Below are 24,310 nucleotides of genomic sequence, written 5' to 3'. Positions count from 1 at the left end.
ATTGTATCTTTGTTCTCATTGCTTTCAAAGAACTTACTTATTTCTGCCTTAATTTCATCATTTACCATGTAGTCATTCAGAAGTAGGTTGTTCACTTTCCATGTAGCTGTGCAGTTTTGAGTGAGTTTCTTAATCCTGAGTTCTAATTTGATTGCACCGAGGTCTGAGAGACTGTTATGATTTCTGTTCTTTTGCATTTGCTGAGGAGTGTTTTACTTAAAATTGTGTGTTCAATTTTAGAATAAGTGCTCTATGGTGCTGAGAAGAATATATTCTGTGAATTTGGGGTGGAGAGTTCTGTAGATGTCTATTAGGTCTGCTTGGTCCAGAGCTGAGTTTAAGTTCTGAATATCCTTGTTAATTTTCCGTCTCATTGATATGTCTAATATTGACAGTGGGGTGTTAAAGTCTCCCACTTTTATTGTGTGGGAGTCTTAAGTGTCTATGTAGGTCTCTAAGAACTTGCTTTATGAATCTGGGTGCTGCTGTATTAGGTGCATATATATTTAGGATAGTTAGCTCTTCTTGTTGCATTGATCCCTTTACCATTATGTAATGCCCTTCTTTGTCTTTTTGATCTTTGTTGGTTTAAAGTCTGTTTTATCAGTGACTAGCACTGTTTTATTAGTGCTTTTTTTTTCTTTCCATTTGCTTGTTAAATCTTCCTCCATCCTTTTATTTTGAACTATGTGTATCCACATGAGATGGGTCTCTTGAATAGAGCACACCAATGGGTCTTGAATCTTTATCCAATTTGCCAGCCTGTGCCTTTTAATTGGGGCATTTAGCCCATTTACATTTAAGGTTAATGTTGTTATGTGTGATTTTGATCCTATCATTATGATGCTAGCTGGTTATTTTGCCTGTTAGTTGATGAAGTTCTTCATAGTGTTGATGGTCTTTACATTTTGGTTTGTTATTACAGTGATCAGCACCAGTTTTTCCTTTCCATATTTAGTGCTTCCTTCAGGAGCTCTTGTAAGGCAGGCCTGGTGGTGACAAAATCCCTCAGTATTTGCCTGCCTGTAAAGGAATTTATTTCTGTTTAATTTATGAAGCTTAGTTTGGCTAGATATGAAATTCTGGTTTGAAAATACTTTTCTTTAAGAATGTTGAATATTGGTCCCCACTCTCTTCTAGCTTGCAGGGTTTCTGCAGAGAGATCTGCTGTTAATCCGATAGGCTTCCCTTTGTGGGTAAACTGACCTTTCTCTCTGGCTGCCCTTAACATTTTTTCCTTCATTTCAACCCTGGTGAATCTGACATATATGTATTTTGGGGTTTCTTTTCTCGAGGAGTATCTTTGTGGTGTTCTCTTTATTTCCTGAATTTGAATGTTAGCCTACCTTGCTAGGTTGGGGAAGTTCTCCTGGATAATATTCTGAAGTGTATTTTCCAACTTGGTTCCATTCTCCCTGTTGCCTTTGGGTACACAAGTCAACATAGATTTGGTCTTTTTACCTAGTGAAAAGGGGTCAGGGAACTCCCTCCCCTAGCAAAGACTGGGGGAAAGCATAGTATTTGTAGTGAATAGCACCATTCCTATGGCTTTCCTTAGCTAAGGGAGAGAGTTGCCTAACCCCTTGCACTTCCTGGGTGAGGCAACACCCCACCCTGCTTCTGCTTGTCCTCTTTGGGCTGCATCCACTGCCTAACCAGTACCAATTGAGAGGAACTGGGTGCCTCAATTGGAAATGCAGAAATCACCCACCTTCTATGTTGGTCTCACTGGAAGCTGCAGACTGGAGCTGTTCCTATTCAACCATCTTGCCACCATGGGAGATTTTAAATAACTTGTTCCCAAGTAGTTCAGGCAGGTGCTTTTAATCATGATGTAATCTCAGGTACTTCTGCTGAACCACAGATTATGATGTAAGAAAGCCCAAATGTGTTTAAATGCAGAAGTCATCTTTTATCCATAAAGCCCAAATGTGTTTAAATGCAGAAGTCATCTTTTATCCATCTTTGTATCCCTGGAAACTAGCACAGTGCTTGGCACACTGTTAATACTTTCTAAATAAATGGCTGGCAAATAAAGGCAAAGGCACAAAGAAATGCTGAGTAATGCTTACTGAGTTTTTATTTTATGAAAGAAATTGTTCTATATTCTCCCTTTTATGCCTAAACAACCCTATGACATAGGCACTATTATTATCTCCTTTTTTAAGGATTAGGAAACTCGGGTCCACAGAAGTTAAATAACCTACCTGAGGTTGAGTAAGTTGAGGGTCAAAATTCAAATCCAGACAGCCTGGCTTCAGAGCCTGAGCTTCTAATTATGATGATCCACTGCCTCTTAGGTAAAATAATCACCAAGTGATTTTAAAACATAGAAGCAACATTTTGTGTTATTTAAAAAGTTCTGTCATTTCAGTGTACACCTGTAATAACCGGTCTGCCCAAATCATGAACAAACACTGTGAACAGAAATTCCCTCTTTTCTGTGTTCTTCCTCCCCTTTCCTTTTAAAACATGACTGGCTAAACTAACTTTCCAATTTATGTTCAGATCTCATCATTTTCATTCTTCATTGATTTGTTCTATTACAAATATCCCCGTTGCTGCTTTAACAAGATTTGCTTAAGGATGTGTAATCTTGAGAAAATTACTTAACTTCTCTGAGCATCAGTTGACCAACCTGAAAATATAAGCCTATTTCATTTCAAGGACTAGGAAACAATACCTATAAAACAAAGCACAATGGAGTCCCTGATACATTGCATGTGGGAAACGAGCAGGTGAAAATATCATCTAAGTATTCTCATCCACTTTGGTTTCATAGCCAGCACTGACTGCCCCATGCAAACAAAATCTGTGTCCTGTATTCCTTAGCATGTCATAATACTGGTACAATGGACCTCTTGGGTCTCACTGCCTACCTTTGCTCCCCATCAGCTGATATTTGCTAATATAGGGATGTTTTACTTTTCCCAAGCCATGCTCTTTGTTCCTTTACCTTTGCACATGCTAGTTCTTCGGCCTAGACACCCCTCCCATCCACAGCCCTCCCTAAATCCCCCTCACCCACATGCACTCATGTACTCTTACATGACTTGCAATATGCTAGTCATCTTTCAAGATTCATCACAGCTGTTGTTGTTACACTTTCACTAAAGTTATTGATGAACTTCTCATGGATCATAGTTATGTGTCCTATCTATGAATGCACATAGTCCTTTGAGGTATTTTTTGGAGATCATCACCTAATGTAGACAACAGAAAGAAAATCAACCTTCATTATCACTCACAGCACCATGTTGTAACTTCTCATGTTATTTCTCTCTCTTTCTTCTGAATTTTTCATCAAAGACAAATGCCAAGTCTCTTCTCCTCTTTCAAGTTCCTATACCAAGTTCAGAAGTAGTCTTCCTTTCCAGTTTTGAATGACGTATGGAGGGTCATATTTTGAGATATATTTGAATGCTTTGAGTGTAGTTAAGATCATAATAGTTTATCAGCCATTAGAAGTAAAAGAAGAGCTCCCTTCAAGGAAGGAAACCTCCCAGAGGGATCTGTGATACTCTGTGCCAAGTACCAAAGCAGACACTCCATGAACATTATCTTATTTAATCTTCATAATAATCCTGTAAATTAGCTATTATTATCCTTGTTATTCAGAGGAAAAAACTAGGGCTCCAATAGTTTAGCTAACTTGCCAATGTTGTATTTCTGGTAAGTAGCAGAATGAGAATATTAGATCTTTCCTCTGCCACAAACCACCACTCTAAAAGAGCTTTCCAATTTAATCCTATAAGAAGAATGTGTATGTTAGATAGTGTTAAAAATTTTCCATTTAAAACATTTCCTGAGGAGTAAGCTATTTATAACTGCACAGGTCTTTCCTCATTGGCAAATAAGTTTATGTTTAGATTGACGCTAAAATTGGCATTATTTCTGTTCAACAAAGGTTTAAAAGATATAGCACCTTGTGGTTCTGCAACCTTTTTATATACAAAATCTCCTTTATTGAAGTGCACATGAGTCTGGAAATGATGGTGTCTAAAGTTAGACTGACAGAATTTTAGTGCTAAATGTTATCTAGAATTACCTCTGGAGGTGGAGTTTCTTTAAGGCAAGAGTTTCTGTCTCTTTTCCTTTTTTCTCCTTAACAACATTTATGAAATAAATATTTATGACTAGTTATAAAAGGATTTGTTTAGAATGCAAAAAAAATTTCTAGACATAGTGATACTATTAACACTTCTTAAAGAAGTACATAACATGTTCTGAAATTTTTGCATAAGAATAATTATATGAATAAACTCAAAATTAAATTTAATTGCAAAAATCAGCATCTATAGAGAAGGGTTCCTTCCTTTTTTGAAAAATCTTAAGGATGCATAGACAGCACTCATATGTATAATGATCATTCATTCATTTTTTAAACATATATTGCACATCTCCTATGTTCCCTGGCTCTATGTTAGGCACTTGGGAGTCTGAGATAAATAAAGTATAATTATTTAAAGTAAAATCCTAGTTATATTTGCTGTAGATTATATCATAGAATCACAGAATATCATAGAATTGAAGCACTCAGAAAGGATGTTTCAGATCATGTGGCCCAGACCTCCTAATTTTTGTTTTGAGGAAATTAAAGGCCAGAGAGCTTAAGTACTACCCCAATAATTAGCAGCAAAGCCACAGCTCAGACATGTCTGAGTCTTCTACTACCCAGCTCCTCTCTACTGTATAAAATTAGCCAATATTTCTATATGCTTGAATATATTTTCCCCCAAGAGATGAATCCAAGTCTAAGGAGAAAAGACTGAGATAATAAAGTTGATTTTTGCTTTAAATATAATACATAGAAGTAGATTTATGATCCATCAAGTATTTATTGAGAATTAACTAAATATCAGGAACTTTTTAAGGAGCTGGACATATGTCTGAGAAAAACAGAAATGTCTTTCTAGACCACATGCTTGCCATAGTGTTTGTGTGTGTGTGTGTGTGTGTGTGTGTGTGTGTATACACACATGGGAGTATATAAAACCCTAGCCTAAAGGCACTAAACTGCCCTTTAATCAGAATATTAAAATAGCCCAGGCAATGGCAGGCATAATGTAATGCTAAAAAATGGCAACTAAAATGATTATAACATATTTATATTTATTTCTTTTAAAAAATATAAAACAATGTAATCCATAAGCACCTTGCACATTACACTGAAAAGATACATGTATATGTCTTTGGTCTACTACTGTTACATGAATAACTTGTTTTATGACTGTTTCCTATTAAACATTTCAGAAGTGGAAAATAATTTTTTAAAATCTCAGTAAGTATCTACACTGCTGTATCTCTTTGAGTAAGATAAACACACAGTATTTTAGAAAACAATGAGAATTCTGTTTACATTCCCAGCTTATGTTCCTGACATTATCTTTTGTTTGTTAATTGCCCCTTTACTTCCCTAGAAGAGCTTTGCAGAATACTGTTTACCTTTTCATAAGTATGATTTTTAAAACTATGTTATCACAAGAATGGATGGAGCAATGTTTTTCCATCAAAAACTAGAAATCTGATGGGTTTACAAAAGTTAATAATAACATGTTTTAATATTAGTGCATTCTTAGTAATGACAATTTACTATTTGAGCTTGTATTTTGGCCATCAACAGACTTTTGTCACTTTCAAAATGCAAATGTTAAGTCTGTACAGAGTTTATTTCAGCAAAATCTTAAACTGTAAATTTAATAGTTTTAAATTAGAAGCAGATAAATAATGTAGCTCTAAATTTTGTCTATTTCTAACAATTCTGTAACTATAGGCTAGAAATTTTACTGCACTTGTGTCTGTGTATAATATGCCTTCAGACTCAGATAAATACTTGCAGTATTTTTACTTCCAATCCTAGTTGGACAAATAAGGTGGCTGTCTTTTTTCTTTTTTATGAATGAGTTTTTATTATTATATCATGTCTCCCTAATGTATATAAACAGCTCTAGTGTCACATGATTTCCCTTCTGAAATTGAATTTCTTCCCAGGGTAGTAGCATCCACAAAGCATATATTTAGCAGCAAAACAGCACTAGTACATTACAGATAAGTTTACATTCTTGCCATCCAGCCACAGCAAATGAGCTTCTCATCCCCTCAGTTAAACAAGTTCTGGTTTTATCCTGAAGCAGATTTAGCCTCCCTCAGCTCCTATTCCTCTTGTGTGGTCAAGAATGCCACCATGAGTAAGACAGCATGCCACCACCTGAGTCCCTGGCGTATTCTCACGGCACTTGGAATTCTCCTTTGGCAGAAAACATTTGCAGACATTAAGTCCAATGGTAAAATCACTCTACTGTATCAACCTTCCCATTCTCTCCTGGATTATCCCTTCCTACAGTGCTAGAAGTGAAAGGACCTAAGAAGCAGGACTTGAAAATGCCCCCAAAACTCAGTTTTTAACAGGAATTCTTCTATCTGATAATTATACGTTTGAGATTTTCCAGATCATCCAGCCCTGAGGCTGTTGTGTATAAATTTATAACTGCAAACATGAAGGATTTCAGTAAAATAGTATTAATCGACCTCCTGAATCCACCTTTTCCCTATTTTGTCTTACCTAAGAACAAAGGTAATAGTCTAGCTTAGCTCATGATTGCCTTCTCATTAAAATATTCAGATCCTTTTCATTCTCATACTTGGCGTTCGTGTGTAATGTATACAACCTGAATAATCTGTGGTTGCCTAGTAACCAGTGGAGGCACTAACCAGTGGAGACAGGTCAGAGAGTCTGAAGAACATAAATGAATAACTGAAACATTGACATTAGTTTCGGCTGGGTGACCTAAGCCTTAATTCTGCATTAGCCATCTCAGATATTTCTAACGGGCTAGTGAAACAGTGGCTTTCTCAGAAGTAGCTCATTAAATAATAAAAACAAGAATTAGCATTTAACATAATGTTCTTCTCTCTGGTCTGATTAGGAGTTTGGAGAACGACCATGGAAACAACAGGACTAGATCCTAATGCCTTTGAAATACTTTTTACAGAACACAGAATGAAATGTCTGCAAGGACTCAACACTCTCAGACAGCTTTTTCCATGTGCTCCTGATACTGTTTGCTCAGTTTCATCAGGAAAATATTTTAGCATTTACCCATTCTCTAATAGTATTGTCTTTTTTAAGTTGAGTGGTTAAGGATTCTGAAACATTTTCCCCTACTTTCAAAGGCTGTTGCTTTAAAAAGCAACTTAGAAGCAAAGAGAAAAGTAGTTAGACTAAGTACACTGAGGGCAGGATGGTAAAATTAACCCATAAAGTAAATAATGCCTGATACCTTCTGAAGAAGACATACCCACAGCTTGAAGCACACCCAGTGCTTTTCCTTCTAACTGGGATATTTGACCATGTGCTGGAACTTTTAAAGCCCAGGATAGGTATCCCCATCTTAAAGTATATTACTTTACTTTTAAAGAGAAAAGAATATATTTTTATGAAAACAATAAGAAATACATTGTTGCCTTGAAAGCAAAATTAGCATGAAGTTTTCAGGGGAAAAATAAGATAAAGGAATGGCAGCATTGGAAAGTAATTCTGTCACCAGACCCCACCTCATGTACTGTCATTTCTTCACCTTCTCAGCCCATCAAGTGGGAAATTTGAAGAAGTACAGCTGTACAAGGTAGACATTTCACTGTTTGGATAGAAGGAGGATATTTTTTGTTTAAATGAGAAAAAAATGTTACCACTCATAACAAAATAATTTGTGCGGACGCTACCCAACATATAGGCAGGACAGAAAATCACCAACCACTAGTTCTTGAGAGCCGTTCAGAGACCTGGCCACTTTAATCTAAAGCAGTGGTTCTCAACCACAGGCAGCTTAGCTGCCCAGGGAACATTTAGCAATATCTGTAGGTGTTTTTGACAGTCATGCCTAGGGGTAGAAGTGATACTAGCATCTAGTGGTTATAGTCCAGGGATGCTGCTAACAACCTACGATGCTCAAGACAGTCCCCAAAAGTAAAGAATGATCTGGCCAATGTATCGATAGTGCCAAGGCTGAGAAATTCTTCTAAAAAGTACTAAGAGCTAAGGTAACTCTGTGCCAAGCTCAATATGTGGTATTTTTTATTTATTACCATCAAATCCCCACCACCATTACAATTTTAGTGGAGGCTTAGAAGCATAACTTGGTCAAGGACATGTAGTAAGCAAATAATGAACCCTGAATTCAAAAGCAGATTAGATACCACAAGCCAGCTCCTGTGAGGTCACTGTGCTGCTTTCTTCAAAAATACCTACATAAGTGCCTTCTGTGCTTCTGAAACTCTTTTGTCTCCACAGGGCCCCTATTCAAACATATGTGTGTCATTTGAGTTGGCTGACATGATAGTTTAACATGGCCCATGATTCCATTTCCCAGAGTAAATTTACTGGGTTCTAGGGACCTGGACTAGAGAAGAGAGATTTTTAGAAGGGGAGAAAAAAGGTCCCTGAAAAGAGAAATTTTATTTTAAAAATGTCCCTCCTTGATGGGTAAGAAGGGATTCCAGGACAGGGCTTAGAGTACAGAAAAGGCCTAATTGTGCACCACAGCAAGGCTGTGGTAGGAAGTATTGCAGGAGGATGCAACAACTTCCTTGTTCTAAAGGAGAGGACAGACCGATTCTTCCTGCTAGGGGAGCCCACTGGCCCGCTTGCGGCCTGCCCCTGAGAGAATCTGAGCTGTTGGCAGAGCAAAGAAGGCAGTCAGGCATGGACATGGAAGAGGCCCAGGAAGTTCTGGTCATCACAACAGGAAGCTAACAATCCACTTTAGCCAACACTTGCAGAAAAAGGACTTCATCACCTCCACCATGTGAAAAAAAAAAAAAAGTGACATTATTTTCAGAGAATGGTTTTGTTTCTTGACTCATCATTCCCTTGACCCACTCCTTCACATGATGCGTCATCTGCTTTTCAGTCCTCCTGCTGGTGGCCAGCTGGGCTCTATTACCTTTTCAGGCTCATCTTGGATTTTAACTCTCCACTCAGCCTGTGCCCAGACATACAGAACCATTCGTCATTCCCCTCATGTGTCAGCATTGCCCTCTCGCTCTGTAGAGTCTTTTTTGTAAGTAAAGAGACCTTTCCCAGAAACTCCCTGCATTAGTTTCCTAGAGTTGCTGTCACAAATTACCATGAAGTTTAGAGGCTTTAAACAGTAGAAATTTATTCTCTCATATCTATGAAGGCAAAAAGTCTGAAATTGAGGTGCTGGCAGGGCCATCTTTCTATCAAGTTTCTGCAGAAGAATCCCGTCTTGCCTCTTCCTAGCTTCTGCAGGCTCCAGCAGTCCTGGCATTCCTTGGCTTGCAGCTGCATGACTGCAATCCCTGCTTCAGTCTTCACATGGCTTCTCCTGTTTGTAGTCTCCTTTTACATTCTGCCCTCTGCTTACACAGATACAAATTGTATTAGTCAGGGTTCTCTAAAGAGACACAACTAATAGGATAGACGTATATGTAAAGGAGAGTTTATTAAGGAGTATTGACTCATGTAATCACAAGGTGAGGTCCCATAATAGGCCATCTGCAAGCTGTGGAGCAAGGAACAAAGCCGAAGAACTCGGAGTCTGATGATGGAGTGCAGGAAGAATCTAGCATAGGAGAAAGATGTAGGCCAGAATACTAAACCAGTCTAGTCTTTCCACATTCTTCTGCCAGCTTTTATTCTGGCTGTGCTAGTATCTGAGCAGACTGTGCTCACCCAGATTGAGGGTGGGTCTGCCTCTCCCAGTCCACTGATTCAAATGTTAATCTACTTTGGCAACACCCTCACAGACACACCCAGAAACAGCACTTTGCATCCTTCAATCCAATTACCTGGACACTCAATACTAACCATCACACCAGTCATTGGATTTAGGGTTCGCCATAATCGACTATGATCTCATTGTGATTTTTAACTGATAACACCTGAAAAGACTATATTTCTGAAGAAAATCATATTATGAGTTTGAGATATGAATTTTTGAAGGACACTCCTTGTATTAGTCAGAGTTGTCCAGGGAAACAGAACCAATATATACTCACATGTGCACATGTACACGCACGCACACACATAAATCTATAAAACCATGTATTATAAGGAGTGGGTTTATGTGATTATGGAGGCTGATAAGTTCCCAGATGTACAGTTTAAAGGCCTGGAAACCAGGAATGCTGATGGTGTAAGTTCTAGGCTGAATCCAAAAGCAAGAGAAGACCAGTCCCCCAGCTCAAAGACTGTAACACAGAAAAAGCACACACTCTCTTGCTCAGCCTTTTGTTTTATTCAGACCTTCAACAGATTAAATGGGGCCCACTCACACTGGGGAAGACAATCTGTTTTACTCAATCTACCAATTCAAATATTAATCTCATCCAGAAATACCCTTGCAAACACACCCAGAATAATATTTGGTTTTTTTTTTATTGCATTTTAGGTTTTAAGGTACATGTGATGAACATGCAAGATTGTTGCATAGGTACACACTTAAAAGCAGTGTGGTTTGCTGCCTTCCATCCCCTCACCTGTATCTGTCATTTCTCCCCATGCTATCTCTTCCCACCTCCCCACCTCCCCGCCCCTCCCCCATTTCCCCCCAACGGACCCCAGTGTGTAGTGCTCCCCTCCCTGTGTCCATGTGTTCTCATTGTTCAACACCCACCTATGAGTGAGAATATACGGTGTTTGATTTTCTGCTCTTGTGTCAGTTTGCTGAGAATGATGGTTTCCAGGTTCATCCATGTCCCTAAAAAGGACAGAATAATATTTGACCAAATATCTGTGACATGACAACCCAGTCAGGTTGACACATAAAATTCACTGTCCCGCAACTCAAATATACTACCCCCAGCAGATTTTCCTTCACATCGAACTGGCAAGCCTGGCAAGAGAACTGCAATCTCAGTGATTGACTTAAACCCTTCCCTGAGACTTTGATAGAGGCACAGACAACAAAGAACTCAGCACTTTTCCAGCAAAGAGAAGGGGGAGAATGGTTATTGGATAAGTCACTAACTAATCTGTTACATTTATATATATATATATATATATATATATATATATATATGGTGAAACAGACCCATATATATATATATATATATATATATATATATATATATATATGGTGAAACAGACCCATTCACGTTAATCTATGCTTTGTATTTTCAAGCAACAAAAAACAAAACAAAAAAACTTAGGCTAGCTTAACAAAAAAGGGACAACTGGGCTTTAGACAAGAATAGATCCAAAGGTTCAAAGGTTATACTGTCTCTTTCCCCCTTTCTCAGCACTATTTCTCTCTGGCTTTCAATTAATAGTTAGGGAGGTTCTATCCATGCAATGATGAAGAGAATCAGCAGACCTCCAAGCATAAACAATCTACCCAACTATAGGTCATAGAGAAAAGAGCTTAACTTTGACTCCCACAGAACTCTAATCGGTTCTCCTTAGGTCATATAAACATTCCTACTCCAACTCTTGTTTTCAATATTGATTGCTGCAGGATACCTGATATGGATGACCTCATATCCAGAAAAATATTTCTCCATATGACTTTAGCCATCCACTTGTTTGACTACTAGAGCTGGTTACCTTCAGGAAATTAACCACTTCCACAATCAAAATAAGATACTCCTGTCTCTAAATACCACCTGCTCTGCTTCCAGCTCTTTTGCTCTGATCTCTCACATTTGTGATTCTTTGTGTTCATTAAAAGGTCTTTGGGGCCTCATTCTCTCTCACTATCAGACTCCTGCCGTCTTTACTTTTATCCTTGCTTCCTTCTATTCCATGGTCTATCTCTTGTACGAGCTTTCCTTTTATATACCTTCAAGTCCCTACCTCCCGTCCTGCCGTCACATTCACCAGGCATTAGTGAACCCCCTCACCTGATTTACCATTACCTGTGTCTATTTACCTGAGCTTTGTTGCAGAAAATCACACAGCAAAGCATGCTGAAATCCTACTAGGATCATAATCAGCACTTCAGGTGTGCTTGCAGCACTCCATGGCTATCCTATTTCCATAGTCAGCTCACTCTCCTCTTCTGCACAGTGACTGGTTCATCACTTCTCCATTTGCATCACAACTCTTCTCTCCACTCCACATTCTGAGCTACCAACCTTTCTTCATTGAGAACATACAAGCCATTAGATAAAAACTCCTTCTTCCTTATGTTTCCAAACATACACATATACCATCATCTGTAGCCTTCAACTCCTTTATCCCAAGTGTCACAGGAGAGGCATTCTACCAGTCATTTTCTCTCTCACATGCTCCGTCTCTCTGGCTTTGGTGGACCATTCAGCAGGTAAATATTCTTAAGAGTCTCTTATATTTAGAAATCTTCCCCTGACTTCATATTTCTTTTCAATTGCTGCCCTACATTTGCACTCCCACAAATTAAAGTTCCTAAAAAAACAAAAAAGTTGTCTATACAAGCTGATTCCACTTCCTTACCCTCTATCCTTCTCCTGTTCCTCACCATTCCACAAAGGTTCTTATTAAGTCGTTGTAATTCCCATATTTCAAAGCCAATGGATGCTTTTTCCATTCTCATCATACTCAATTTCTCAGTAGCTTTCAACTCAAGAATCACTCCTTTCTTCCTAAAAAATTCCTCTGTCTTAGTGTCCATAGAAGCATGGCATGTCACATGGCATTTATCCTATTTCCTAGGCCTCCATGAGCTGGGGAGGCATCCTAGGCATGATTCTCTACATGTGCAATCTCTTCTTTTCCCAAGGCTTAAAATTCTGTCTACCCACAACTTCCACATGTGTATCTACATCCAAGCCTTATCTTCAGGGCTTCAGGTTTATACAGACAGCCTATGTAACATCTTAAATTCAACACTGTCCCTCAAACATACCTCTCCCTTCATTACACTCCCTCAGCACATCTTGCACCAAGCCAGCTTCTGCACTAAACTAAATGGCATCTTCATTTATCTCAGAATGCTGGGAGGTTTTTTAAATACTTTATTCTAGCTTGTTTTCCCACATTCAATCTATAACTGATCGCTGTTAATTCCACTTTCAAAATATGTTTTGAATGTATCCACCTGTCATTGTCCCTATTTTCAGCATCCAGTCCAGTGTCATCAGTCAGCCTCCAAACTCATCTCACTGTATCCACCCTTTTCCCTGTCCCATCCCCTATCCACACCATAGACAGAGTGTTATTTTAAAAATAAAAATTGTGTTTTATCACTATTATTATTCAAATTCTTCAGAAACTTTGTGCTGCACTGACAATAAGCTTCAGAATCCCTAACATAGCCTTCAAAGTCCTGGTCCATGTGTGACCCGCTCCCCCATCTGCACAGTACTCCAGCCATGCTGCTGTTCCTGTATTCCTCCATCACACTAGGCTTCCTCCCACTGATGGACCTCACATAAAGTCTCCCTTTGCCTGAAATCCCTCGCCTCCTTTTTCACAGGTATCATCTTAAATGCCCGTTTCTCAAGAGAGGTCAAAGATACCGCTAAGTCACCTCAGAGGTGACATTCTTTCCTCGTACCCCATTCCAAGCATGGACACAGACTTAATTATCACTGTGAAGCTGTGGCCAGCTCCCAAAGCTTTCCTAAAATCATCACAATAACAGAGATGATACAAGTCAGAATTGTTAAAATTAGTCTTCATCATAATTATTAAACTGTAAGTACTGCCCTTCATAAGACAACTACTAGATTGATCTTTCTTATCCATCCTAATAATAGAATCCATTGGCTGTTTCTTCCTGGGCACCGTTTTTAGAACCTGCTTCCCCCACAGGTACAAGTTCACTTTTACCTTATCCCCATGTCCAGAACCTCAACACCTATTCTCTCCTTTGATTTAGCCCCTAGTCCTTTCTCCATTCCAATTAATAGCTTGTAAGTTTTCAGCTACATTACCCATAATAAACACAGCATTTTTTCTTTTTTATATAAAGTGACTTAGTTTCTCTTCCCTCCAATTCTTTTTTCCAGATTAGGCTATATATAAGCAATATACCTTTAAAATTTATTCCAAAAAAAGATCAGTCTTAAAGCCATGAACTCTGCAGCATCCCTTAAAATCTAGGAAAGTATATAGTTTGAAAAGTAACAACTTATTTTACATACAGACAGATAGGAAATGGTAACTGCAAAGATGTTAACTGCAGTTGATGGGATTATAATGGATTAGAAAATATTTTTGCTTTTATTTTTTAATTGGCCTGCAGTATGTACTGAGGATGTCATAAATAATATAAACATATAAAACAAATAGTCTTTATGTTCATTCTTTAGATATTATTGCTACGAGTACGACAGTATGGGTGGGAAAGCCCAGCTGCAGGATTGAATGTGTGTTGTTGGGTTTCTCTATGCTCCATATGTAGTTACAGAAGGATTTAAATACAAAACTGGATCATCACTAGGATGTAGAGCTTTCTTACATGCATTACAAATATAAATGGCTAATATCCTTTGAAAACATTATTTGTCCTTGATGAATAATATAGAATGTTAATGTCTTCCTGACATGTGTACTTACAAGCCAGAATGTTGGTGCTGTATTAGGAGGTTCTTCCTAATGTCTAACCTGGCAAAAACATACTATGGTAGATTCAGTACAAAAATGAAGACCAGACTGGGCGCGGTGGCTCAAGCCTGTAATCCCAGCACTTTGGGAGGCCGAGGCGGGTGGATCACGAGGTCGAGAGATCGAGACCATCCTGGTCAACCTGGTGAAACCCCGTCTCTACTAAAAATACAAAAAATTAGCTGGGCATGGTGGCGCGTGCCTGTAATCCCAGCTACTCAGGAGACTGAGGCAGGAGAATTGCCTGAACCCAGGAGGTGGAGGTTGCGGTGAGCCGAGATCGCGCCATTGCACTCCAGCCTGGGTAACAAGAGCGAAACCCCGTCTCAAAAAAAAAAAAAAAAAAAAAAAAAAAAAAAAAAAAAAAAGAAGACCATCTGTTCTCCATTATTTCATTGGGATATACTTGCTAATGGTTAAGTGCCTCCTTCACAGGATTCTCTTCCACTTTCTTTCCTGTTTATTGTTCACCATTGTACCTTCTCCAGTTTCTCCCTTTCACATGTCCCTATGAGGCTCTAAACAGAATGCACTGGCCTGTTGGAGAACTGACCAGTGTAACATGTGGAGCAAGGAGGATGTCTCCCAGACTGACTCCAGGGACCTCTGAAATATCAGATGGACAGTCCTTGCTGCAGAGTATTTGCCACCATAGACACCCAGAAGGGTTCAAAGTGCCTATTATCTTTATATTATGGGTCAATTTATATGAAATTTGTTTAATTACTAGATGGACCTTTTTTATTCATTCCAATAATGGAATTCATTTAAGTGTATAGAATAAAGTTTCAAATATCTGTTTGTTGCTTGTTGCAGTTTAGTCGAACAGTTTCCACAATAGTATGCATCTCTTCAGTATTTCCTTTTTTTCTATTCTCCCCTCCTGGGAAATTTTGCTATGTGTTTTCTTGAACCACATACGATTCTCTTTTTCTTTCCCCTAAATTACCTTATATCCTTTTTAAACTGTTTCTCAATCTTTGTTTTACTATAATAATTTATTCTACAGTCTTGCCTTAATTTTTTCTATCTTGCTTTATTTTCTCGTATTTTTTTATCATAATATCATCAATAATTAACTTTGCATGTCTACAGCGTACGTGACATCACATTTGCTTTCCAGTTTTCTTCAGCCCTTTATCTGTGATGCATACACACGTATTACTTGATATGTAGTTATAGTTCAGCCTCCCCTTGCCCACTGACTATGTAATTACTTGTCCTTTCCCGAGGGAGCCTTACAAAGGAATGATGGGAGAAAGTCAGTAGCTTCTGTCACTCCTACATCTCATCTTGGTCACTGAATATGCTTTTAGAGTACACGAGACATTTCTCCACAGAGCTTTAGAATGTGAGCTCTTCTGATGTATTCTAAGTCCCTGAATACAAAGTAAAAGAATCTGGGAAAATACACCTAATAGCCCCCAAACAGATGCTTTTCAAGTTCAAGGGACACTAACAGGGTGATTTTTCCCCTCCTTAACATTCTGCCTAAACTGACCTAATTAAATTCTCTACTCTTAAATCAGTTGGTCATATTCTTTCTCATATATTATTATATCTACAGTTATATTTCCTTTCTCCATACTCTTATCTCCCCATCTAGATTATAGGCCATTTATATTTCTTTGACTACACCTAGTTCATTAAGTGTTTTTAGAAAGCACTTAATTAAAATGTACTGAATCAGAACAGCTCATTTTAGAATAAGCCACACAGAAGAAACTAAGAAACACTAATCTCTATTACTTTGTATCAAGATTAAGAAAATGAATTCTTTTAAGAGTAAGATCTCAGGAATCTGCCTGTGTCCTTGACTTCACAGGTAGACTTAAGTTTCAGAAATATCCTTCCCTTTTCCCTTTAGCTGAGAGAGAATATATCCGTCATGGCTGTGCAAACACACCTGAGTTTACAGGATATGGGACTGTCAGAGAGAGTGACCAGACAGGTACTTATTGAGTTACCTGACAGTCTTTCACTCAAAGCACATGGATTTTCTGCTATCCCAACATACTAAAAGTCCATAAAAGAACTCAGAGGCTATAAAAGAGCCCTAATAATTTTATATCAATCTCAGCTCATTAACTGTATGAGTACCCTGACCCTTCAACTCTCTTGGAATTTTTCCATTATGTTTTCAGTGGAACAGATTGAGATCTGGGAGAGTATTTACTTTTCAGTATCGATTCTCTCTTGCCACCAATGGAGGTGCCTTTAGATATACTGCTATGTGGGTTGTCCCTGATAAAAAAGCAAATAAGCAAAACAGCATCACGCACCTCAAAGTAACTACCATTAATGACTTGGCCTCCAGAGCACATTCAGGGGGTTTCACAGATGACATCAAACTGGAACTGAGAGGGAGGCCCTCAGAGACGAATTGCCATTTAGAGTTAGCATGGTAAAATCATAAAAAGCAAAGTGGACTCACAACCCTGTTTCCATTCGAGCACTAGAGTAATTTCATGCTGGAAATTTAAGCAAGTTATTTCGCCTCTTTAAGCCTCAGTTTCCTCATCAATAAAATCAGGTATAAGACTAAATTATGGGTATTAAGTCTGCCAATTCTTAAATTTAGATTTTCTAGCTTAAACTCAGTTATCTCCCTCCACTTCCAGGAATCTATTCTATGGAAATAACCCAACAGATAACCAAAAATTTATAAAGAAAGATATATTGCTTATAATTAGGAGCCTGGAAAAGACTAAATATTTATTAGCAATAAGGGATGGTTAAATAAATTCTGATATATACAAATATTAAAATTTTATGCAGCTATTAAAATATATTTTCAAAGAACGTATAATACTTAGTGTACTTATTTTACATGTCTTTCATTCAGTGAAAAGGCAATATTCAAAATTATTCTGAATTTTTAACATATAAAGAAATACATCAAAATGTTGATACTGGTTATTTCTGATAGTTGAATTATAAGTACTTCTAATATTTCATAAATGTTTTCTGTATCTTTCAACTTCTCCACAATGGACATATAATATTATCTTTTCATGAGAACATGGAAAGGTACAACTTTCTATTATTAAGTTTAAAAATCAATGTATTTTTCCCTAAGAATACATCCAGAACATAAGTATATAATTATGAATTTTAAAGACATGAAAATATACAAAAACAGAGGCTTGAGAATAAATTTCTATAAATGATATGGCAAAATGATTCAGGGTTCACAATAGGTTATCTGTAAGATATGGAGCCATCGATTTCATAGTGTTATTTAAAAACAGATATTTTCTCTGATGTGCTCACAGAAGAAAAACATAAAGAAATCCTTATTATTTATAGCCCCATTATTACAATTCAAAGGAAAAGTGCATGTTTGAAACATTTTAAGGGTAAAATAGAATATCTTGATATTAAATTATCTAAATTGAGATGGCTTGCAACAGACTTGTTCTTTCATAAGAAATTTTTATGAACAGAATAGATACTAATCTGATTAATATTTTTTAGGTCAGCTGCCCAAAGTGGCCCAAGAAACAATGTGCTTGCAAAAATCGTTCTGTAGATCACAATCTTTTTTTGTTGCTGTCAACACACTTTCTTTTTTAATTTAAACCAGTGCCCTAACAATAAAGCACTTTATGGTATGAAAAAAATAAATAATAATTTTTAAATATGATGTGAAAATTACATTTGCAGAGGTTCAAATTGTTTTGCCTGTTTTAATTTCATTAACATTGGCAGTCAGCATTTTTTGTAATCATGTTGCTTAATTTAAGTGAGTGACCTCTGAGCCCATGTTGTTACTTTGAGTTTGTGAGAAATTAGGTACTCTCACATCTGAAGAGAGGGCAATGAAGCATATAACCTCTATGTTCCCTCCTGCTTCTATGGGACCAGGGTTTGGCAAATTGACTTCCTGGGGTACATTCTGAAGCGTCATCACCTAAGTCTCAAAAACTCTTTCTCAGTGATTGAATTCTTCATATGAAACTAAATGGGTCACAGCAGCAGAGATTATGTTGCATATTTTGTTCACATGAGGGGGAATTTAACTTTAACATTTGCAAAAGGGGATTTAAAACTTTGTGAAACCAAATATACTGGCGTCATATTCCCTAGGGGTTGAAGAAAGAAGCAACCGAGTCACTTGAACATCTGACAAAGGATGCACCTTCTGTTTGGCAATCAATCATATTAAATGCTCTAATAGCAGTGTACCTTAACTAGATTAATGATAGGCTCTTACATTTACAAAATGAAAAACAATTAGACACATGTAATGGCCACCTAACCAATCTGCAGGAAAAAGAATGTACAAGGTAAACACTCCTGATGAAATGAATGCAGACAGTGAGAGAATCTCTATTCAGCCAGCCACACATGAGAATAGGTATGAATTATTCAAATTGGGGTTCAAATTATTCAAATAGTTTCTCCTTTATCAACTGTTTTGAAGAGGATTAGGGAGTGCTAATTTTCCGGTGTAGCTGCTCCCTGCTTTTTTGCCTGGTCAGCCTCACACATTTTATAGGATTGGATCATCATGAGTCACCACCACACTTAAGAATTTTTCAAGGTTGGAGCAGTGCCAAAGCTATTTTAATCATCCCAACTGATTTGTTGTAGGGCTTTTCTTGTCTTTCTTTCTTTCTTTTTAATGATAGAGAAATCTTGCAGTGTACAACGTTCACTTTATTCTTTCTGGTAACTTCCTGCAATGAAAAAAAGTGTTTTTTTTCTACCACAGGCTTTTTTAACCCCTGGCTGCTTCTTTTCACCATATTCTTCAAAGGGATTTTAATGCTAATTTTCCTATGCCATTGGCTTTGGAATCAGGTAATTTCCTGAACTAGATGACTATGGAGAAAAGCAGCTAAAAGTCTACTCTGGTGAACAGTTAACAGTACTTGTTAGAGATTAAGGTGACCTTGTAAAGACTGTTGTTAATACAATATCGATTAATTGCTAAAAATGTAATCTATGCATATAATCTATATTTTAAAGCCCTTTATTATGAAGGTTCTTTATAGTCCATCTTAATTTGAAAAAGTATCACTAATAAATAATGTATAGGCCATTTTTTAAGAATCCAAAATGAATACCACAATGAACTGCTTTACTTGTGTTTTTCTTTAATAATTAAAGATGAAAAAATTAACTACCATGTTTAGCATTCTTCCCACAGTCCATTTCATACTAGAAATATGCATAACCTTTTTACTAATCAGTCGCTTCTTGTTGATTTGTAGGTTGGAGCAAGCAGCCCTTGCTCTTTGCCTGAAAAGGTCTCTATATTTACACTGTGTTGTTGTTAGAATTAAATACTGGTTCCTTGGTGCCAAAAAGAAGAACCAGCTCTCAAAGAATTTTCTCAGCGAGAGAATTTACTTCTATAGAAGGATGTGTCTCATAGATGGTGCAATGGCAAACACACACCTGAACAGGGGAGGGAAAGGGGTTCTTATTCCTTTTGTAGGTAGCCCCTACTGCTGTATCATTCTCTTGTTAGCTAGGGTTGGACTACACAATCTAAGCTAATTCCAATTGACTATTTTAAAAAGAGCAAGGGTATGAGTCAGAGTGGCAGGGTGAGCAGCTTGGCAGGAAAGACAGTTATGGTACAGGCAACTAAAGGTGACTCAGGTCAGAGCAGGTGACCAGGGGTAACTCAGGTCAAATCAGGTGACCAAGATGAGTCAGGAAGGAGTGGGTGACTAGGGGAACAAATATGATCTACTGCTTAGAACTGGTGGAAAAGGTTGTTTACTGAAACTGTGAGGAACTTAGACTTTAAAACGGAGGACAAAGAACTGAACATATGGATTCTTTGAAGAGAAATGTAGAATGCATTGTATCCAACATTATTATGCAAACCCATATGAGGAAACATATGATTGTTAATGTATATCTTGTTGAAAATGACAGTTTTTTTCAGCAAAAAGAGGTCAGGTGCCAGTAAGCTTTCTCGTGGTTCTTCTTTTTCAAAAATCATATATTTACTAAATAATACTAGCCAGAAGTTATTGAGCATTTAGTATGTTTCAAGCTCTGTGCTTGGTGCTTTCCTTGGACTATCTCATTTAATCCATTTTCATTCCTTGTTAAAGTAGAAATTTTACAGAAGAGTAAACTGAGGGTTAGAGAGGCTAAGTAACCTAGCCAGGGTCCCACAAGTAGTGTGGGAGAAAGCCAGGTTTCAAATCTGCATCTGCTTGATTCCACAGTTGCTCTTCTTAGGAGTGCCTCTGCCCTGCCTCCTTTTGTGATGTGGTGTGCTAAGAAAACTCCTGTGCAAATCTCTGAAAAGTTTAACCACAGTGAGGCATGCTGTGAAGACAGTCCTGGAGGAGTTGAGGGAAAGCTTTCAGATGCCATCTTTATACATTCAAGAAGTAGCCCTACCTAGTGCCAAGTCTTTTGATGGTTACTTGGTATAGAAAGATGAGTAAGACAATGTTCCTCTTCCTCAGGGAGTCCATCTATAAAGAGAGAAGATCGATATGCAAACAAATTATTGTGAAATATGAAATATTCCCAAAAGTTTGGGAAATAAGGAAGGTTGTGCAAGCAGCAGAGTGATGATTCAAGGCCTGAGGGATGAAGTAGCCACCCCTCGGGGACTAGGGCACCCACTGGCTAGCGAATGTATCACCGTGGTGGGAGGAAGAACCACGCTAGCAGGCTGACATGGGGAAGCTCTAGTAGCCTGGGACTCCGCCAAAGGACAGGTAATGCACTGAAGGTGATTCCTTAAGTCTTAACTACATAGCCATTGGCTTGGGGAGTCCCAGGATTGCTCAGAGTTCATATTGTTACAAATCCAAGACCACTGCTCTTAATATAGAGCCCCCCAAATATAGTCTGGTCCATTCTAACAAGCTGTATTGCCTGCTTTAAATTTAAATGATAAATTTTAAAAGAACAGAAATCTAGCTGTTTAAATAATGGTTAAACAGAGTTTTGATGAAAAGAAAATGAAGAATTTTATCTCCCACATCTAAGCTGTGATTAGAAGTTTGCTCTAGTGTTTTCGGCATCTGAAAACACTACATCAGTATATGTAGGCTACTTCTTGAATGTATAAAGATGGCATCTGTTTACTGAATACATTACTGCTTTTTTAATGTTTTTAAAGGAGCTTTGGGATTATTGCTGCATTTCCTATCAAGTTAGTAACTGATATTTAAAAATATTTAGTTGGCTGAAGTAGTAGATGATGATCAGTATTTCAAAAGATTAGTAGTGATTTAGAATGCATAGAGTTATTGCATTGGTTAGTTGGGAAATCTTTTATTCTTATACTTCTGTTATTTTTTTCTTGTTCACGCAGTTGAGTCAGCAAGAGAAGCATATTCAAATTAGACTTGTCATACAGAAAAAAAAATCTGACTTTGTCAGGGTGGGTGGAGGGGAAAAAAGCAACTTTTTGTCAGTCTTTTGTATTTCAGCAGCTGGATTCATTGCTACCATGGTAACGGACCACATGATGAGGTGTATTAGATTGCTGTGTGTTGAGCACAAGGGGAAGAATGAACACAGCTTTTTATTGAAGTTAAAGGTTACTTTGGAGTTTCTTCTGTAGAAATGTGTAAGGTCAAATACTTTAGTTTTCAGCATATGTAGTACTTCAGAGGAAGAATTAGGGGCATGTTGGTGCATTTAACTACGAAACCAGGTAAGGTACAATTCAATCTATGAAACAACTCTGTGACTTCTGTCGCAGTGGCATAACTTGCTGGGTGGAATTTCACTGTCGCCTCCACCCCCACCCCCACATGGGCACAGGACAAATTTCTCCTGCCCACCCCCCAGCTCCTCCACCTCCGGTTTCAGCTGTTTTTAATTTGAAAGTCTGAGATGTTGTGAAATGTTATAGTTTTATGGTTGTGTGTGCGTGTGTGTGTGCGTGTGTGTGTGTGTGTGTGTGAAGTCAAAGAAAGAAAACTGCAAAGGAAGTAATAAGAATGCAATAACTGGTATCTTCAAATCAATGTAGACTGAAACAAAGTGTTCCCTTGTTTTGTTTTTTGAAAATGGTCCACTTTTCTTAGAGGACACCTTATTAGTGGCATTCATCCAAAGCTACTTGTCTCTTCTACTAAATTAAGCCGTAGGACAAAGTTTTCCAGCATGTTATTTAGTGTGTTTATCATGTGTGAGCTTTTGTTTTCCTTTCTTTCATCATATTATTGCCAGCCTCATCTAACATGAATAGTCCAGTTTTATCTATATTTTTTACAACGTATTTTATTTCTATTAGCATTCTAATCTTTTAGGCATTGTAGCTGTATGTGTGTTAGAGGATTTAAAAATAGAAGTAAATACAATATGGGTGAGGGTAAAATGAACTCTTTTGGTTAGAAGCTGGTAGGAACTGAATGTAAACAATCCAGTGTGGCTGTGTGGAGCATCAATTCCCAGAGCGTAGACGCCTTCTATGTGTTGTTTACATATCACTCTGGCAGCTTGTTTCAAAACAGGAGGCTTTGATACGCACAGAGCAAGTTAAAGGAGAACAATTTCTTTATTAATAACTTATTTTGATTGCTTGTTCCTGGTTTCTACTGATGTCTGATGTTTGACTTTCTCATAAGAAACTTACTCTAATTTTAGCCAGGGGTTTACTTATGCAACTTATGTCCTCTTAGAACAGAGTTATCTTAGCAGCTTTTAGAAATAAAACCTAACTAAATAGTAGCAAAACCCTACTGTTATTCTAGTATATTCACTGTCCACCTGTAAAAAGTATAGATATAGGAAAATCTTTTTGAAAAACACATTCTTAGTGAACTAAAATCAATTCTATGCCATTAATTGGTACTAATTAGGATAAAAGCCAATAAATTATCCCGTTTGTTCATACAGCCTGCTTTCTTACAAAAGGAAAACTTAGATTTTATTATATTTATTTATTCTCTGTGATTTTCATTGCTGTTTCCTTAGTCTCTCGAGTTTCCATATGTCTAAGCCATCTTCTAAGTTTAAGCAAGGAGTTATAATCATTATTCAAAAAAATTATTCACCATGATTTCAAATAAAGAGAACCATTTCCATGATGACAGGTATCAAAAGCATTATAATAACACCTAACACTTGTAAATGCTCATGCCTGTATCAGAATTCATTCCTTTCCTTTTCCCTTTGTTGTCTGACTACAAATGAGCTATGAGCATGTCTTTTAAAGCATGAGATATTTTCATAAGCATAAGTTGTTATTACTAGAGAATAGAGAGTTTCTAAAAATTAGTGAAAGATGATACCCGGTAAACTATTTTAAAGTATGAAATTATTAAAACTGACAATATCTGAGATAGAAAGTGTTATGTTTTATTAAAAGAAAAATAAAAGATGGAAAGAAGAAGCAAGACACAGAGAGAGAAAACAAAAAATGAAAAGATAAATAAAAGGTACAGATAAAAGTGTAAATGATCTCTTACCCAAGTGTTTTTCTTTCTCACCAGTACTGGAAAGGGTTAAATCTCTATATGTCAGAGAAGAAAGTAGTATGGATGAGGGAAATTACTAAAAAGTATTATTATTTTACCATTCCATGTTTAAAATACATGATAAGATATAGATAGTTCCTTTCTATTAATTGAAATGAAAAAAAAAATTATGTAGTTGGAATTTGTCTCACTCTTTGTAGTTATGGGCTACCAGCCAGCTTAGACAACAGAGCTAGAAGTGTGTAAAAACCAATATATGCCCAAATTTCTGTGATCTTTATTCATCTGACATTAGGCCATATGTACATAAAAACTTATGAAATAATTTTAACTGAGAGATCACAAG

The 24,310-nt window shown here is 37.3% G+C and overlaps 1 protein-coding gene across 43 annotated transcripts in view; it reads left to right on the top strand.

Annotated features, from left to right (window-relative positions):
- DTNA (dystrobrevin alpha) overlaps positions 1-24,310 on the top strand; it is a 373,295-nt gene that overhangs the window by 182,956 nt on the left and 166,029 nt on the right. For 2 of the 43 annotated variants that reach the window (XM_074383605.1, XM_074383601.1), the window contains exon 1: positions 17,472-22,193. The exons of 32 other annotated variants lie outside the window; for them this stretch is intronic. The gene's annotated coding sequence lies outside the window, so the exon portion shown is untranslated. Of the gene's footprint in view, positions 1-17,465; positions 22,194-24,310 lie in introns of those variants that run through there. 9 more of the 43 variants (XM_039463795.2, XM_039463793.2, XM_010335453.2 and 6 more) reach the window with 7 other exon arrangements.

The sequence above is a fragment of the Saimiri boliviensis genome, chromosome 13, assembly GCF_048565385.1.
Source record: "Saimiri boliviensis isolate mSaiBol1 chromosome 13, mSaiBol1.pri, whole genome shotgun sequence".
NCBI classification, from domain to species: Eukaryota; Metazoa; Chordata; class Mammalia; order Primates; family Cebidae; genus Saimiri; species Saimiri boliviensis.
The sequence above is the reverse complement of the archived record's forward strand: the minus strand, read 5'-3'. Positions and strand labels throughout refer to the sequence as shown.